Genomic DNA, 18,259 nt, shown 5'->3' with positions numbered 1-18,259 from the left:
TGCAAGGGGGGTCATCTGGGTTTTTAGCCCCATGCTTGGCGGCCACCTAGGGAAACCTACCAAACCCACACATTTCTGAAAACTAGAAACCCGGGGCATTCCAGAGAGGTATGGCTTGCGTGAATCCCCCAACATTTTCTTACCCAGAGTCCCCTGCAAACCTCAAATGTAGCTGAAATATTCATTTTTTCCACAATATTTTGTGTGGGAAAGTTGTGGCATCACCATGCTGACACAAATTTCCTACCACACAGCATTCCCCCAGGTTTTCCGATAAAAATGGTGCCTCACTCGTGAGGGAGGCCCAAGTACCCACGACAGGCAAAGGCCCAAAACATATTGAGGCGACATCAAAATTGCCCATAAAAAATGACTGTTTCCACACATTTGTTGTGTGGGAAAGTTGTGGCAGCACTGGGCTGACACAAATTTCCTACCACCCAGCGTTCCCCTGGGTCTCCCGATAACAATGGTGCCTCACTCGTGTGGGAGGACCAAGTACCCGCGACAGGCAAGGGCCCAAAACGACGTACTGAGGCGCAATCAAATTTGCCTAACACAAAATGACCTGGTTTTGCAAGGGGGGTCACCTGGGTTATTGGCCCCATGCTCGGCAACCACCTAGGGAAACCTACCAAAAGCACACATTTCTGAAATCTAGACACCTGGGGGGATTACAGGGAGGTATGGCTTGCGTGGATCCCCCAACATTTTCTTAACCAGAATCCCCTGCAAAACTCAAATTTAGCTGAAAAGAATCTCTTTGCCACAGTTTTTTTGTGGGAAAGTTGTGGCAATACCGGGCTAACACAAATTTCTTACCACCCAGCGTTCCCCCAGGTCTCCCGATAAAAATGGTGCCTCACTTGTGTGGGAGGCCCCAGTACCCGCGACAGGCAAGGGGCCAAAACGTATTGAGGCGACATCAAATTTGCCTATCACAAAACGACCTGGTTTTGCAAGGGGGGTCATCTGGGTTTTTAGCTCCATGCTTGGCAGCCACCTAGGGAAACCTACCAAACCCACACAATTCTGAAAACTAGAAACCCGGGGCATTCCAGAGCGGTATGGCTTGCGTGAATCCCCCAACATTTTCTTACCCAGAGTGCCCTGCAAACCTCAAATGTAGCTGAAGGAATCATTTTTCCACAGTTTTTTGTGCGGGAAAGTTGTGGCATCACCGGGCTGACACAAATTTCCTACCACCCAGCATTTCTCCAGGTCTCCCGATAAAAATGGTGCCTCACTCGTGTGGGAGGCCCAAGAACCCACGACAGCTAATACCCCTAGGATTCTGTACATTGGGATGGACCAGAGGATGAAGTGCAGGGTAGAAGGTTCGTTTTCTTGAGATGTGTTGCCATGTGGTGTGTAAGTGCCCAGGGAATGCAGAGCATTTTGGTGAGTGAATGTCCTTACAATTAAGTGGATTGTTGTGCTGAGGAGGTTGTTCAGTGTGGTTATTTAATGTTCTAATGATTCAGTGCACTGTGGTTGGTTAGTGCTCAGAGGCTACATTGCAGAGTGGTGGGTTAGTGCCCACTGGAGACAGTTTAATACGGTGAGATAGTATCCAAATGACGCATATCAGTGAAGCAAACAATTGTTGCTATGATGCTGTATCTTGTTATGGTCACTATTATGCAGTTTAATCTGGTGGGGTAATGTTCATGGAATCCTTCGATTGTGGTGGAATATTGTCTGTAGGGTTCACTGTCTCTGGGTTGGTTGGTGTCTCTAGGATGTAGGGCTGTGTTGCTTGTTAGCATTATTATGGAACAGTGAGGTTGATTAGCGTCCCTCAGATGCAGTGTGGTCCAGCCTGTGTGTGTCCCAAGTATCGATATTAGTGGGGCAGGTTATTGCCACCACATTGTGCATTAAGTTAGATTTACTTGGATGCACTGCGTAGGGACGTTGAGTGGTAAACTATGGATCAAAGAGGCCACAAAGAGGTAACTGAGCTCCCACAAGACCAAATCTGTTTCAGTGAGGAATCCTAGACTCATCCTTGGTAGCTAGACTAAAGCAGCAAACCCATCCTCTGAGAAAATGTTTGTGACATGTTTTCAAAAACTAGCTGAAGAGAAATACCATCAGGAGGTAAAGAATTTAAAATTCCTAACCAAAGGAGCTAAAACATAAACATGCCATAGGTAAATATATTACGAAAATTAAGAATATGGAGAGTAGGGATCTAAAGTTATAAAACAAATACCTTGGTAAAGCATTAGGAAAAGCGCTTCATTAACACACAATGGAAATGCAAAAATAAAGGGAAAATACAAAGGACATTCCATGAAATCGAAAAAAACGTGTGCCATGCTGTAGTCAATCCTGCATGTGGAAGCAGTTGAACAGTAATTGGTAGTTATTCCTGCTAAAACATTTTTCCTTTGGACATTGGAACTTTTCAAGAGGTTGTCAGTATGCAGCAGGACAAACCAGAATGTTGTAGCTGACTTCATGAGGCCAACTAGGATGAGCCAGTGGTCCCACTGTAGCCCAAACTTTGTCAAACATTACAAATTGATGCCGCTGAGAAACCATATTTTTGCGGCGATCTGGCAGTTAACCCTAGTACTCTACAGTGACGGCTCCTCCGCTAAGGTGGAGTATCATCGCCCCACTGCTTTTTGAAGTGTGAAAAAAGAAAAATAACTGGTAATAACCGGAGGTTATCATTTTAGTTTTCCCTGTTGTGGTGTGTTTGTGGTGCGGGGTTGCTCTCAGAGCAGGGGGAGGAGTGGTTTCACTCCTTATGTGAGCATGAGTGCTTGGCCAGCCCTCTTGGGCTGCCCAAAACAGTCATTCAAACATACTGTGTTGTCCTTGCGGGCTGCATTATAGCCTATGTGATTTTAATTTGTACCCTTGCAGTCCCTCAAACCAAGTTACATGCGGTTTAACTGACGAGTTTGATAATCCCATCTCTCATTTTATACATTCTACTCTTGGTAATACTTTTAATGAAATTTTGTTTAAACTAGACCTGGTTATTGCCAATAACTTTGCTAACCCTATTCTGAATATGGCCCCAACCTTTCACGGGAGAGGATGTAATTCCACCATCGACTATATACTATTGTCCAATGGTGCATTAACCAGGGATACTATTTTTTGTACCCATCAGATTGTCCTGGGCGATCATTATCCCCTTAGTATTAGCCTCTCTCTTCTGGATAGGCCCGATGTCAAAATCGCAAGCCTTTTGGACGAAAACGCACTAGTCCTAGCTACAGTCAACGGCTATTCTCTTAAATGGGACATGGTTGATCCTAACGAAATTATTAATACTGTGATAATTGAAGCTTATTCATCCATTATCAATTGTCTGGACGTAAATACCTCAGACGTTGATGTCATCACTAATTTCACCACTGTGATGCAGGCAATTAACAAAGCCCTCACAGTAAAAAAGAAGAAACGCCCAGGGACTAAGCAGGGCTGGTTCAATCATTCCTGCACGGCAGCTTATTCTAGAATAAAATTTGCGCTGCATAAAACAGTAAGGGATCCCATTGAGATATCAGATCTGAGAAGGGCTTACAAATCCGCTATTAAAATAAGGAAATCAGAGCTAAAAAGGCAGCTCTGGGACCAGTTACACGATTGTTGCTCCAATAAAAATAGCGCAGCTTTTTGGAAAGTCGTGAAGTCTCCATTCTTGTCGGAAAACGATTGTTCCCCAAGAATGGAGGTGGCTATTGACGAAAAGAATTGGACAGAGCATTTTTCTAAGATCTTCATGTCTGGCCAGCAACCAATCCCCATCGACGAAAGTAGCTCGCATGACCAACTGGCCTTGTCATCTCCTAAAAACTTGGTCATTTCCTTAGACCAGGTCACACGGGCATTAAGTGCTTGTAAGAAAGGGAAGGCTCCAGGACCTGATAGAGTCCCAATAGACTTCTTCAAAACCCATGTCGATCTTTGGATTCCCTTCCTGACTAGGGTATTAAATTCGCTGTGCATCGTTGGAATACCCGAGTCATGGAAAAAGTCTATATTGGTCCCAATCTTCAAGAAAGGGGACAGGAGCTCAGTATCCTGCTATCGACCCATTTCCCTTTTAGATTCCACAGGGAAAATGATGGGTAGGATAATTCTTGCCCGTATGCAGGAGTGGGCAGAGGAAAATAATATCCTGTCCGATTTGCAATTTGGGTTTCGCGAAGGCATGGGGACCATAGACCAAGCCTTAAATCTCTCGTTATTGATTGACAAATATGTAAATATAAAGGCTGGAGCGCTCTTCATGGTCTATGTCGATTTATCGGCAGCATTTGACTGTGTGAGTCACTCAAAACTATGGACCATCCTGCTTGAATTGGGGCTGGATCAAACCATAGTCACCTTTGTGAGGGAACTCTATAGTAACGCGACAGCCAGGGTAAGGTTTGGGACCGGAGGAGAACTTACGGCGCCATTTGGTGTGGAGAGGGGCGTTAGACAAGGCTGCGTCCTGGCTCCATTCCTCTTCACCCTCTACACAAATGGTCTGGAGGAGGAGATGTTGAACGAAGCCCGCGACCTTCCCATGGCAGCCAATCGCCCCATACCAGCTCTCCTGTACGCCGATGACGCGGTAATACTGGCCCGTACTCCTAACAAACTTCAAAGGGCCCTAAACAAATATGCATCCTTTATGGCAAAGCTAGATCTAAAAATCAACATAGGGAAAACCTTTGTTATGAAAGCAGGGAAAAAAGGAGTAACTAAAGCCAAATCCATATATCTGAAAAACGAAAAAATACTGACCACTGATAAATACCCTTACTTAGGTGTCATGATGGACCATAAATTAAGTTGGAAGCAGGCAGTGGAGGTTAGGAAACTTCAATTTATGAGAACGACAAATGCACTCGTAAACTTCTCTAGGAAGTTAGGAAGAAAACCACCGGTCGAAATGATTAAAATCTATAAAGCTAAATGTACATCGGTGGCATTATACAGAGCGGGCGTCTGGGGCCACGCAGCAGTGGGCCCCATTCAGGCAGTAGAAAACACCTTTCTGAGATACCTGCTTGCCCTACCACCCTCCGCGGCAAATTATTCTTCCCACCTAGAATTGGGCCTCCCTTATATCACTGACCTGGCGAGAATCCAACCGCTGCTATTGTGGCACCAAATTTGGTCATCGGAAAAAGCAGTTTTCACTCAAAAATCATTCAAGACTGTTTAGCACTTGATAATGTGCATAAATCTAAGTGGCTGGTTTATATTAAATTTTTTTAACTGATCTGGGGCTACCAGAATACTATGCTGACCCTATCTCGATTTCCAAGATTCCTCGGAAGTCCTTTCATAACCTTTGCTCTGACCACCTAGAGGAGTTACGATTAACTTCAGAGATTATGAAAGAATCGGTCAGACATAGTCTAACAGTTCAGTCTACATTTGGTATTCAGCCATACCTAACCTTAAACTTAACGTCATATGAACAGTTCTTATTGGTCAGGTTTAGGCTGAACCTTTTCCACCGCCTAGTTCTTTTCCCGTTGGGAAGTACTTGGGAGAAAATGTTATTGCCCTGCCCTTGTGACGGGAGTTCCTCCCAATCTACCATCCATACTATTCTCTTTTGTAAATTCTATGAGGAACATCGAAGAAAACTTCTTATCCCAGTCCTAAAGAGGGAGGGCTTTAGAACTTGCCGCCCAGCACTACTCTTCCTACAATTATTGGAGGGCGAGAGTCTGATTTACATTGTATTAAACTTCTTAAAATTTATCACGAGGCATAGACCAAATTTAGGCTGATCTTATATACTTATTCCCAGATGTTGGTTTTTTTTTACTATTGCTACTTTTAAACTTATAATGAAATTGCCGTGAAATATTTCGTTTATTGTATTTTTAAACTAAGTAAAATTGTTTTTTTAATCATTTTCTTTTTATATTGCTGTATTTGCACATGTATCTTTTATGACCTTTCGTTGGGAGGTCGAATAAAGAAAGTTTTGATTTGATTTGATTTGATATAGCCTATGTGGAGAACTTGCCCACCCCTCCAGCCCCTGGCTGAGCACTGTGTCACAGCACTCAGACCAATCACAACACTTCATTGCAGCATTGTGATTGGCTGCAGGGAGCCTGGGATCCCTGGTGCTTCCTGCTTCATGTCTCCCTGAAGAAGCCAGGAAGCGGACATAGGAGAGTGAGCATTGGGCCAGCCAGTCAGCCGGGAGGGAGGTAAGTGATTTTATTTTAACCTATTTTTCCCCGCCCCTTCCCCCCATCCGGCCTACTGCTGCTAACAGGTAGCAGCTGCCGCTGGCACTCTAGTTGGAATATTTCTGCAAAGTCCAATATTTTTCAATAATTTCTGGTACCAGAGCTACCTATAAAAAAGTTGTCAAACCTTCAGGATTGTATGCATAGACTCCAGTCAAGTATTTCCATTTGTATGCTGGGAGTACAACTTAGGGCACGAGTTAGAGTTTGGTGGATGGGATACTTCTTTTTATTTTTGTTGGCTATCTTGTCACCATTTCACAGGTGCCATAGATAATGAATATTGCCAATAGGATATCCTTCATGTTTATGATGGAGCATCCTATTAGTTTCTAGGTCTACAAAAAACGTAGGATCCCATTATTGCACTGGATTTATTCCAGGCTGTCCCACTTCCACTGTCTCAAGACCATCTGCTTCCTCCAGCCACAGGATGGATATCCGCAGGGGCAAGCAGGATTAATTTTTAGTCCCTTTATTCCCGTGGTAAACTTGGGAAAGGTGCAGCCTCTCCAGGTGAAAAAAGCTAAAATCATTTTAGGCAAGATAGGAGACACCACTCTGTAATGATCTCTCACAGACAGGCAGAAATTGTTCAGTGGAGCAGTCACAAAACTTTTTTCCCCTTTTCCAATTCTGTCACATTTTCTCCACGGAATGTGTCTTCGTGCAGGATGCTTTAAAGGATAAACCAGATAGTCACTGGTGGTAAGATAAGGCCAATCTAAATCATAATTCCTAGGTTTCCCATTCCTGGATTTTAGCAGTTTTATACAGTTTCCTTTGTACATGCTTTGTGACAGTAACACTGTTGAATCCCATGCACCAAAAATACAGAACAATTAATCCATGTCTCAGCTGCTAAGGGATCACCCCTTGCTACTTACTCAACATCAGACTCTTCCCTATCCATCATAGGATATTTCCTCCCCAAAGCTAAAACGTGGCCCAGGGCATTTGGAAGAGTTGGTTGCACTAGATCTCCTAAGCCTTCATCCTGAATGAGGTGAGATACATCCAAGTCTATCCAATCATGCATTTCTCTAATTGGCAGGCCCCAGATGGTCCTCCATCACATTGTCAGGCCATTGTGTGGCTGGTTCTTCGAAATGACAGGTGGAGAGCAGGATTAACTGGTGTGACCATGGGTACAATTCCAGACAGAATTGTGCATGCCTAAGGCATGCACTTCAGCCAAGTTCAAGTGTAATATTTGAGTGTAAGAAAACGTGATTTTAACTTTGATCGTTCTTTTCAGCTCAGATTAGATATTTTTGTGAAGTTGGTTTGGATGACACATTTAAACCACAAAAGGTATCAATTTAATTTCACATGACATTTTATGTAGCAGAAAATATGTCTTGTCGCAGACACTGCTGGGGTAACTTGTAATCTAAATTCATATTAGGTTGTAGAAGCTGGTGGGACAGCTATATTCTCATTTCTATATCTTTACTATGCAAATCTGTTAAGGAGTACTGTGCAACTGCATTGCTAGTTTGACAGTTATGGCATTTCAAAAATAAAAAAAATATTTTTTTTAACTGATGTCATATGGCTGGCTTTGTACATTAGGCCACTGCAGGAGTCAGAATACGAGGTGTACAGGTATGGGCAGCAAAAAAAGCATTTCCTATTCAACTGATATTGCCAGGTTGCAGTACAGTTAGGTATAGTAGCATTTGAAGGTCTAATTGTGGTGTGTTATTGTCCCTAGGATTCAGTGCTGCGTCCTTAAATTAAGGTGCATTGTGCATTGTTAGTATCTTGGTTTAATGCTCCTTAGATAACTGCTATACATTCATTACAGATAAAGCACTCTTTAGCCTCACTGTATCAAGAACGCCTGGCTTTCACAGCTATTCGTATATGATTTTAGTGCTAAATATCGACTCTAAAAATATCGAGGTATAGAAATAGTGAAGACAAAATATCGGCACCCATAATATTGACAATCCTATGCTTATGATTCAAATAACCAAAATATTGAATGCAAAATATTGATGTTTAGCAATATCTAAAGTTTGAAAATATCGAAACCCAAACTACAGATAGTAATGATGTAGACATTTAAAAATAACATTAGCAAAATTTTGGAAAACAAATTATAGGCTTAATAAAAACGATATATGAATTAATATGAAATTATTGAATTTAAAATTATTTTAGATTTGTACAATTTAAAAACGTATTTATAATTGAGTGCGCTTTTATTTCGATCTGATTCTAATCACAAGTTTGTATTGTGTATCTTTTTTACCCAGGTACTCACAAATATCGAATTTGAGAGTAGCCAGCTGAGCGCTTTTTCCTCTCTTTTTTAGCATGACTCTTTCAGTGATCACCTCCAGAGCAACCATAAGACACATTAGCCCACTTGGGCAGCATTGTATTTCTTTTATGCTTTATGCTTGTTGTGGCCTGCATATGCCCAGTAAGGTGCACAGATTTGGTTTCTCGACATACGCCTACCACTGCCCAAGCCCTTCTGGGGTGGACGGTATTTCTTCAATAGTTATTGGGACCTGTAGACGATCAGTGGGATGCACCATTTGGTGCCGCAGCATACATACTTGGTTAGTTTTTATTATCCAGCAGTATGTGGGGGAGCACTAGGTCGTGTGGGTATGTTTGCATTGACACTCTTGGACATTCTGCAATATTTTGCAAGCACAACTCAGAGGCCGATTATGATTAGGCCTGGGCTAAAATTTCGTTCCGTTCGCAGAAATTGCGATAATTTGACATTTTCGCGTTCCGTGGAAAGCGCGAAAATGTCAAAATTTCCGCATTCCGCAGCTTGGCGATAATTTGTTTCTTGCTCGCGCTGTAAAATAATACATTCTCGCGCGCGCGCAATCGCCTTACCTGAATCCCTGCGTTCGCCGACAAGTTTTCTTGATCCGGTCGCGTTCTCCATGAGATGTTGTATTGTTTTTAGCCATTTGCGCTGTCTCACGACAGTTCGCGCCCACAGTGACGTCATGCGTCGCGCGATCGCGTCTTTCTTCTCGCGATCATGCACCGCGAGACAACTGAAAACAAGATGGCCGCGCCCGCGAGCAACCACATGGGTAAGTTGGCGAGCCGCAACCATGCAGAAAATCTCGGGAACATGCGGGAAAAAAAACTTCTGCATCTTCGCGATATTTCCGTGTGTTTGCGATAATTTTTAACATTTTCGCGATAATTTGCGAAGGTGGATTTCGCAAATTCCGCCCACCCCTAATTATGATGTGGTCGGAAAAGGTTTCTGACCGCATGCAAATATGCCCGTCGAATTCCTGTCTGATTGCCTCTTCACGATAGAGGTGGTTGGAAAGGAATCCAACGGTCATTCTGGCTGGCTTCTCACAAGCTCAGAGAGCCCATTGGCCAGTCAGAATGCAGCCAGTGATCCCAATGATCCCAAGTGCTTACTCACTTGTGTGGACACCTTTGGGGCAGTATGTTTATGTGGTTTTCCAGCCGCCGAGCGAGCACCACCCTGAGATGTTTGGGGACCATAGCGGTGAGCATTCAGAACACCGCATGATCGGAAACAGCGACGAGGGATGGCAGGCGGCTTCCAAAGGCTGCAGCTCATCTGTGGGCTGTTATACTTACCAGCAGGATTATCGGCGCATCCATCAAGGATTTTAAATTTGGACACTACAATGCCCACAGTGCTCATGGGGGCGGCCTATCCATAAGCTTTTACATGAAGTGGGTGGTGCCCTAACGCGCAATCAATTCCACATCCTTAAAGGAATAGGGAATTAAAGGGATGTAACAGTATGTCCAGTTATTAAATTGAGCAGACGCACAGCAATGAATAAAAGTTGATGGGTATGCCAGTGGCCGTTTAGCTCATTTTTAGTTTGTAGAAGCAGAAAAGAGTGGGATTTTTTTGCTACGACATTAGGGGACAGAATTGAGTGGCACGCGCAAGCCCTTTCCAAGTGTGTGGTTTACCTTTTCACACTTTATTCAATTGTGCACTTATTCACATTATTTTTTTGTGATTTTGGAGGCTGCCAATGATGAAAACTGGAGCACACTAGTGAGAACATACCAGCAGCTCCCATGGTGGTGTTTCCGTGAGGTGCCTTCATTACCTTCACACATTTATCTTGGTTGTGATTTGCACATCAACTTTCAGGTGTGAAACATATAGGTCCATCTGTGTACTGGGGTCTGACACACAACATTTTTAAACTAGGGATAGGAGCACCTAGAGGGTACAGCATTAGATATCTGGTACTTGAATATTAGAGCCAAAAGATGGCTTTGGGTATGCTCACACTATAGAGCAGGTCTTCTCTTTAAGGTGACCTTTTTGTAGATGTAAGGGGGGGAATGGGCTAAATAAGTTGCTAATTGCCAAATCGGGAGTCCTTTTCCCCTCACTATCTACAGCCTTTACCCCCTTCTGAATGCAGGCTTCAGCCGATGCCTTTCCCCTTTCTCCATAAAAGCTAGCCCCGGAGATTGCCTCCCCTACCTTTTCTGTCCTGTATGCCCTTGCTGCTGGAGGCGACCGGGTTCACTCCAGCCCACTCTTCCTCTGGTGTTCCAGAGCTCTCCAAACCTCCAGCGCATGTGAGTATGTGCTGGCGCTGCTACCGCTAGCCCGGAGGAAGCCTCGCGCTGCTTCACTGCGGCTCTTCCTGAGCTCCAGGGTGGCCCTGAACTAGTGCGATCTACCTTTGTCTGTATGCTGACTCCGCTGCCGCTCTGCAGAGCCGGCCACCGACTCTACCGAGAGACTGGCTGCAGTAAAGCACATTGAATCGTTGTAGCCTGGGGCGGGTCTAATGGGGTTTAAGCTACATTACTGGTGGGTGCCTCGGGTGCTGCGCGACCTGCGTGCTACGCAGCCGCCATGTTCTCCCAATACCTCCAATGGAGGGTTCTCCAGGGAAAGGCGTAAGGAGGGAAGGATCGGGTGTGCACTGGGTGGAGGGCATATGGGAAAAAATGATAAAAAAATTCCTTGAATACCTCAGAAAGATTCAATAGACTCAGGATAACAGACACATGCCTATTCAGATTCTAACTTGGAATGTTAATGGGTTACATGTGAAGGGGTGCAGGGATAAGATATTGCAATACCTTAGAGATTCCCCAGCTCAAATTCTGATCCTACAGGAGACGCATTTGGTAAAAAAGGAATGAATTAAGCTTTTTAGAAAACAAAGATGGGTACAACAAATATTATGTACTGATCAGAGTGCTATTATAAGAGGGGTTGCAATATTGGTGAAAAAAACATATAGGTATCACATATAAGGGCAGATAAAGGGGCTAGGTAGATTATAGCAGGTGTAAAAATAGCGGATAGGCTATTAACATTGGTGGGATACTACGGCCCAAACCACGATGACTGTGAACCACTTAAAAAGTTGTTTTCAAACTTGTTAGAACTCCCTGGTCTGGTAAATATAGCAGGAGATTTTAATGCAGTAAGGGATCTAAAGTTGGATAAATCAAATAAAACGAGAGCTGTACTGATGCATAAATCACAAGCCTTTTTAAAAGCCATGATGATTCAGCACACTTTGTGTGATCTCTGGAGAGAGAGAGCTGGAAATCTGCAAGGTACCTCATTTCATAATAAGAAATTTGTGATTAGATCGAGAATAAACTACTTTTAAGTAGATTGGTGCCTTAGAGAGGATATTTTAGATATTGGATAGAAGGTGGCCCGTCTATCAGATCATTCGGCGGTTATATTAACAATTAAAGACAGTAGTAAGCATACAGAAAGAAAGTGGACACTAGACCGTGCCATACTGGCAGATAGGGAAGTAATGGAAAGTCTAAAGGTAGAATTTATTGAATTTATTAAGATCAGCAGTGGTTCCGCTTCAACTGGGATAGTTTGGGATACATTAATGGCATTTATTAGAGGTAAGATCATCAGTGCAGTATGCCACAGAAATAAATGTTATAGGAGTGAAATCTCTCGGTTAGAGAATGAAATGGAAGGAATAGAAACAGAGATAAAAAGATTGGGAACGGAGGATGCCAGGATCGTGTCAGAATGGAAACTGCTCCTGTTAAAGAATCAAATGGCAGAAATCCTCCAAACTCGGATTAGAAAGAGATGGGATACTAGCAAGCTAGCACATTTCGAGTATGGAGAAGGGGATGGGAAACTCTTAGCTTGAAAGACTAAGACGATCAGAATAGAAATCGGATTAAGGAGATTAAGGAGGATCATTCCGGGAATATTCTGAGGAATGAGACTGAGATTGAAGAAGCATTTAAGGAATTCTTCCGGGTCCTTTATATGGAGGAAGAGAGGACTGCAGAAGCAGAGATTGAGGGATGATTAGCAGCCTCTACCCAACCTATAGATGGCAATCAGCAAAAGATCTTAAACCAGGTGATCACCCAAGAAGAAGTTGTTTTGGCCATTCAGTCAAGCATGGGGGGTAAAGCAGCCGGGCCAGATGGCATACAGTGGAATTGTATAAAATCACTAGGGAGGTGCTATCTCCATTTATGACACTAGTGAAAGGTGAGTTATTAGATCATGGGATGCAAGTACCAAATTTCCTGCAATGAGGCCACTGTTACTCTCATTTCGAAATCAGGAGAGGACCCGGCTAGGTGCGAATCATATAGACCGATATCTCTCCTGAATTCGGACTACAAAATCTGTACAAAACTTTTGGCAGGAATATTAAGTAGGATAGCGGGAAAAGTGATACATAAAGGTCAGAGGGGCTTTGTAAAGGGAAGGTATCCTCATGAGCCAACCTATGAGTTAATAGGGGCTATCGATTTTGCAACAATTTATGAAACCCCACTAGCAATAACAACATTAGATGCCTCTAAAGCCTTTGATAGGGTGAGGTGGTTGTAGTAAATTATACGAACTACACATAGATATAAATTACCAATTTATTGAAATACTCGACCAGACAAAGAAGACGAACCTCCGAGAGCCAACAGCTACAATTAGCTGTCCACCGGTGAAGTTAACAAATTCAAAGGTTAGTTATATTGTTACATATCCATAATTCCACACTTTCCTCGCGTGCTCCTCAGGCACGAGAGTCCCCACGAGGAAAGAGTAGAACACTACACATCTCCTCCTTTACAAACAAATTAAGCATTAATTACAAATATAGGGCCAGATGTAGGTAAATACATGTTTGCGATTCCTTAATAATGATTTTTAGGGAATCGCTATTAAGGAATCGCAAAATGCCATGTAGGTTGGAATCGCAATATTTTTTGCAATTCCTTAAGATTCCTTAATTGTGAATCGCAAATTGCGATTCGAAATTAAGGAAAACCTTCCCATTCATTCCTATGGGCCAGGAGGCCCATAGGAATGAATAGGAATTGCTCCCGCAATTTGCGAGTCACCAAGAGGCACTCGCAATTTGCGGATGCAATTTCAAGGGTGCAAGGGTTCCAAAAGGACACCCTGTTGCACCCCTGAAATGTGCATGTGTGCACATGTGGCGCACATACATGCCCTAGGGGCATGAATGTGTGCCACATGTCACTTTAAAAAAAAGCAAAAAAGTGCTTTTTTAAAGGAAATCGCTGATTACCACCAACTTGAAGTTGGTGGTAATTAGCGATTCCTTAAGGCTAAAGTGCACTTTCTTTTGTGCTACTTACATTGCATTTAAGGAATCATTGCGATTCCTTAAATGCAAAAGCAAAATAGGGAATCACAATTTTGCGAATCCTTATTTTGCTAGTAGGTTTCAACTCACCTACATTGCTCGCTGCCAAATAGCGATCGCAAATGCTGAAATTCTGCGAATATCAGGGTTAGTGCTCGCTATTTGGCCACCTACATCTGGCCCATAGTCATTTAAAACACCCAGACGTCTGATGATCCTTTTCCTGCAGGTCTTGGTGTCTTCATCCACAGAAACGTCATGCGAGACGATAGCTTCACTTTTCTGAGCAGAATGATCCCGTGAGCAATCAGAATAATCATGCAAAACAGATGACTTATTGACATTAGAATATTTTTTTTTTTATTAATTATCAGGAAAGCATAAAATACAATAAACCAAAAACAGACAATAATTATTGTGTACATTCAAACATATAATACAAGGTACAGGAGAATCTACCTATTCTGTTGTTCGATAAGCGGGCTCCACACTTGTAGGCCCCTTTTCTTCTCCCTTCCGCCTTTACATTTATATAACCCCATCTCAAAATTAAATACATAAAACAATCTGGCATACCAAGCTTGATATGATGGGGGATCCGCATCCTTCCATTTTGTTGCAATCATTATACGGAGTATTGCAGTTACCATAAAACAAAAACATACTTGTGTTGGTTCCGTCTGTAAATGGGACTGTCCGTGAAATAGTTTTAAACAAAAATGTTTCGACCCCCTGTTTTAATTCATTAAGTTTGGTACACTCTGAAAATATATGCACCATCTCTGCGGGACCTTTAGCGCACCTTGGACAGTGGTCATTTTCCCAATTGCCCCAGGCGAATAGTTTTGCCGGTGAAAAATATAAACTGAAGACTGTTTTACCAGACGCTCTAACAGCTGTATTCTGCCCTTATTTATAACCTGTCGCACTACAGGTCTGATTGTCTCCCTAATTTGGGCATATCTGGAGTTCTGTGAATGAAATGACCCCATTCATATCGAGCATGTCTCCTATACTATTGATTCCTGCCTGTTCCCATCTTTTTCCCATTACATCGTATACTGGAGCAGAAAAGATTGGTGACCGCCACAAAGATATGTATCTTTGTATCTTTGGGATTTCTAAATGTTTGCACACTTTTTGGCAAACATTCCAGGCCGCTCAAAGAGGTTTAAACCGTGTTTTTTTTTATTTTAGCTCCCCTCCAGCTGCCTCAAAAGGATCCCTGGTGCTGCACCACCAATGGCCATTTCGAAGATGGATGGACATTAGAATTAAATGCAAACAGAGCTTTACACAAAGCGGCTCTCTTGAGATTCCAACACTTTCCATCCTCCAGAATAACAGCATTTTTACTTAACTTGGCAATGCGTTGAGGTTCAAAGAATTTACTTACATTTTTTTGTACAAAACCTGATTTCTTGACTCTGACCCACTGGCCAACAGAAAGTTTAACACTATTCGTGTCATAAAACTTGTTGTATCTGTCATGTTTAAGAAGAAGATTGTTCTTAATATTAGAAGAAGACCAATTCACTTCTCCACAACTTTCAATCCAACCAGGGTACCACTTTGCTCTGGGTTTTCTCCCTCTAATGAGCTCGAACGGGGACAATTTTGTTGAATCAACAATTGAAACTCTATAAGACCAGAGGGATTTAAACATGTGTGTTTCCCAGGGAATGTTGTTCTTACAAGCCAACTGAATAGCGCCCTTCAAAACTATTGTACCTCTCCACCAAACAATTTCCGCTGGGATTATACAAAGAGGTGGTTTTGTGCTGAATGTCACATTTGGATAAATATTGGGTCATGACATCCAAAGTATATTGTACACCATTTTCACTAATGATAACAGCAGGAATTCTTCACTAAGGAACACTTCATCAAAAAACCCTATCACAGTATCAGTATCCAATTTCCTGATAACTTTGAGTACAGTCCATTTAGAAAACACATCCATCATAGAAAAAACATACTTTCCAGAACTGCCAACAGGACCCATGATGTCCACAGCAACACACTCCCATGGAGATTCTGGGCACATAAAGTCACTCATAGGAGGCCATAAAGTTTTAAGAGTTTTGTCAGCAGAGGAACACAATCGACAATCTCTCACAACTCTCTCTACTTCAATGTCCACACCAGGCCACCAATACCTGCTTTTGACAATGCACTTGGTTTTTAAGATACTCAAATGTCCATCATGGCATAAAGAAATAATCTTATTTCTTAAATCAAATGGAGGAACAATTTTATCACCTCTCATAAGATTGCCATACAAAGAAGATAATTCATCTCTGACTTCCCATTAAAGTTTTACATCTTTAACATCCATTTTGCTCAAAAATTCTAAAACTTTTTTTAAACAGTCATCTTTAGTCAAAGCCTCGTTCCACTCCTCTCTTTGAAAAGATTCAAGACCATGGTCCTATAACCAAGCAACTTGAACATTATCCATAAGATCATCCTGGTTCTCCACCATTTGAGCTGGTAAGCGTGACAAGAAATCAGCAACAGCATTCTTCTTACCAGGCAAGTATTCAATTTTGTATAGAAAATCTAATAATTTCATAGAAATGCGTGCTAATCTTGCAGAAACATTTACCATACCATCATTAGATAAGACCTTAACCAAAGGTTTGTGATCACATTTAACAGTGACTTCACTGCCCCAAACAAATGTGCAAAAATGTTCTAGAGCCCAAGCACAAGCAAGTGCTTCACGCTCAATTACAGCATACTTACACTCGGCAGGAGATGAAGACCTAGATGCATAAGCAACAATGGATTCAAAACTCTTTTTGTCAATCTGTGATAAAACAGCATCAATACCTGTGCCCCTGGCATCAGTAGTGATTATGTTTTTACCACACAGATCAAAGCCTTGAAGGGCTAGAGCAGAAGCACTAGCGTTCTTAATATCAGATAACTCCTCTTGGCATGCATTGGACCACACAAATTTAGAATTGGATTTAAGGAGTTGCCTTATATGAAAGGTTCTGTTAGAAAACATTTTAACAAATTTTGAAAAAACTCCACGAGTCCTAAAAAAGATTTAACTTCATCCGTGTTTTTCGGACTAGGGGCATCAGTAATGGCAGAAACCAACTTGGCTTTAGGATGTATAACCACAGCACTGATTTCATGACCTAGATAGCTCACACTACTGGCTGCAAACTTGCACTTTGAAAATTCAACAGTCAAACCAAATTTGTTCAAAAGGGACAGTACATGAAGCAGTTTGGTTTTGTGATCATCATTGTTCCTACCCATGACAAGAATGTCATCCTGAAAGATGAGAACATATTCTAAATGACCAAAAGTTCTGTACATCAAACGCTGGAATACCGCAGCAGCTGAAGCTAAGCCGAACGGCATTCTAGTGTACTGGAAGCATCCAATATAAGAAATGAAAGCAGTGAGGTTTTTACAAGCACTAGAAAGGGGAATATGATGGTAAGCTTGTGAAAGGTCAATGGTGGAGAAAACTTCCATACCCCTAGTTTTGGTAATCATTTCATTAATATTTGGTAAAGGAAACTGGCAAATTAAAATATTATCATTAAGATGGGGTGAGTCGATGCATAATCTGAGTTTTCCGTTGGCTTTCCTTGCGGCGGCCAATGGAGAAACCCATTGGTAGGCTTCAATAGGTTCAATAAGAGCATCTTTGACCAACCTACCTAATTCTTTCTCCACTTCATCCCTAACAGAAAAAGGAATATTGCGTAGTTTATGAACTTTGTGAGAAGCTACAGGTTTGAGGCGAATTTGGTGTTCAAACCTTCTAATTTACCTAAAGTGCCAGCGAAAACAACAGGAAATTTTTCACATAACATTAAACCTAAGCATTCACCTTTGTCCAACACAAGAACGTGTTCAATACCATTAGGATCCAAGATAATGTTAAGTTTCCTCTGATCTTTCCATCCAAGAACAGATGGACGTTTCTTGGAAACATAAAGTTTGCAAAGTGCACTTCTATATTTGAATCTAAAAATAAGGTTCCTGAAGCCAAGAGGATCAATAGGTTCACCTGTGTAACTCTCTGGAGCAATATCAGGTTGAAGTAAATCTGGACCAAGTTTCTTAACAAATTTATCAGACCATACAGCTACATTCACAATGGTGAATGGAGACCCTAAATCAGCTGCAATGTGAACGTCAATACCACCTTTAGACATTAAACAAATAGGTTTGTTAAAATCATTAGCATGCAAAATATTGAGGACAACATTATCCATGGGGCTTGACGTAAAACAACCTTCATCATCACTTTCTTCACTAGGAGAAGAAACATGACCTTCCTAAATACACTTGTCTTTATTTTTTCCAGATTTCTTAGTATGGAAAACATGGCTGTAATGACCAATTTTCTTGCAAACTGTG

This window comes from Triturus cristatus, chromosome 12 (genome assembly GCF_964204655.1).
Source record: "Triturus cristatus chromosome 12, aTriCri1.1, whole genome shotgun sequence".
In the NCBI taxonomy this organism is placed as follows: domain Eukaryota; kingdom Metazoa; phylum Chordata; class Amphibia; order Caudata; family Salamandridae; genus Triturus; species Triturus cristatus.
This window is presented reverse-complemented; position numbering follows the sequence as displayed.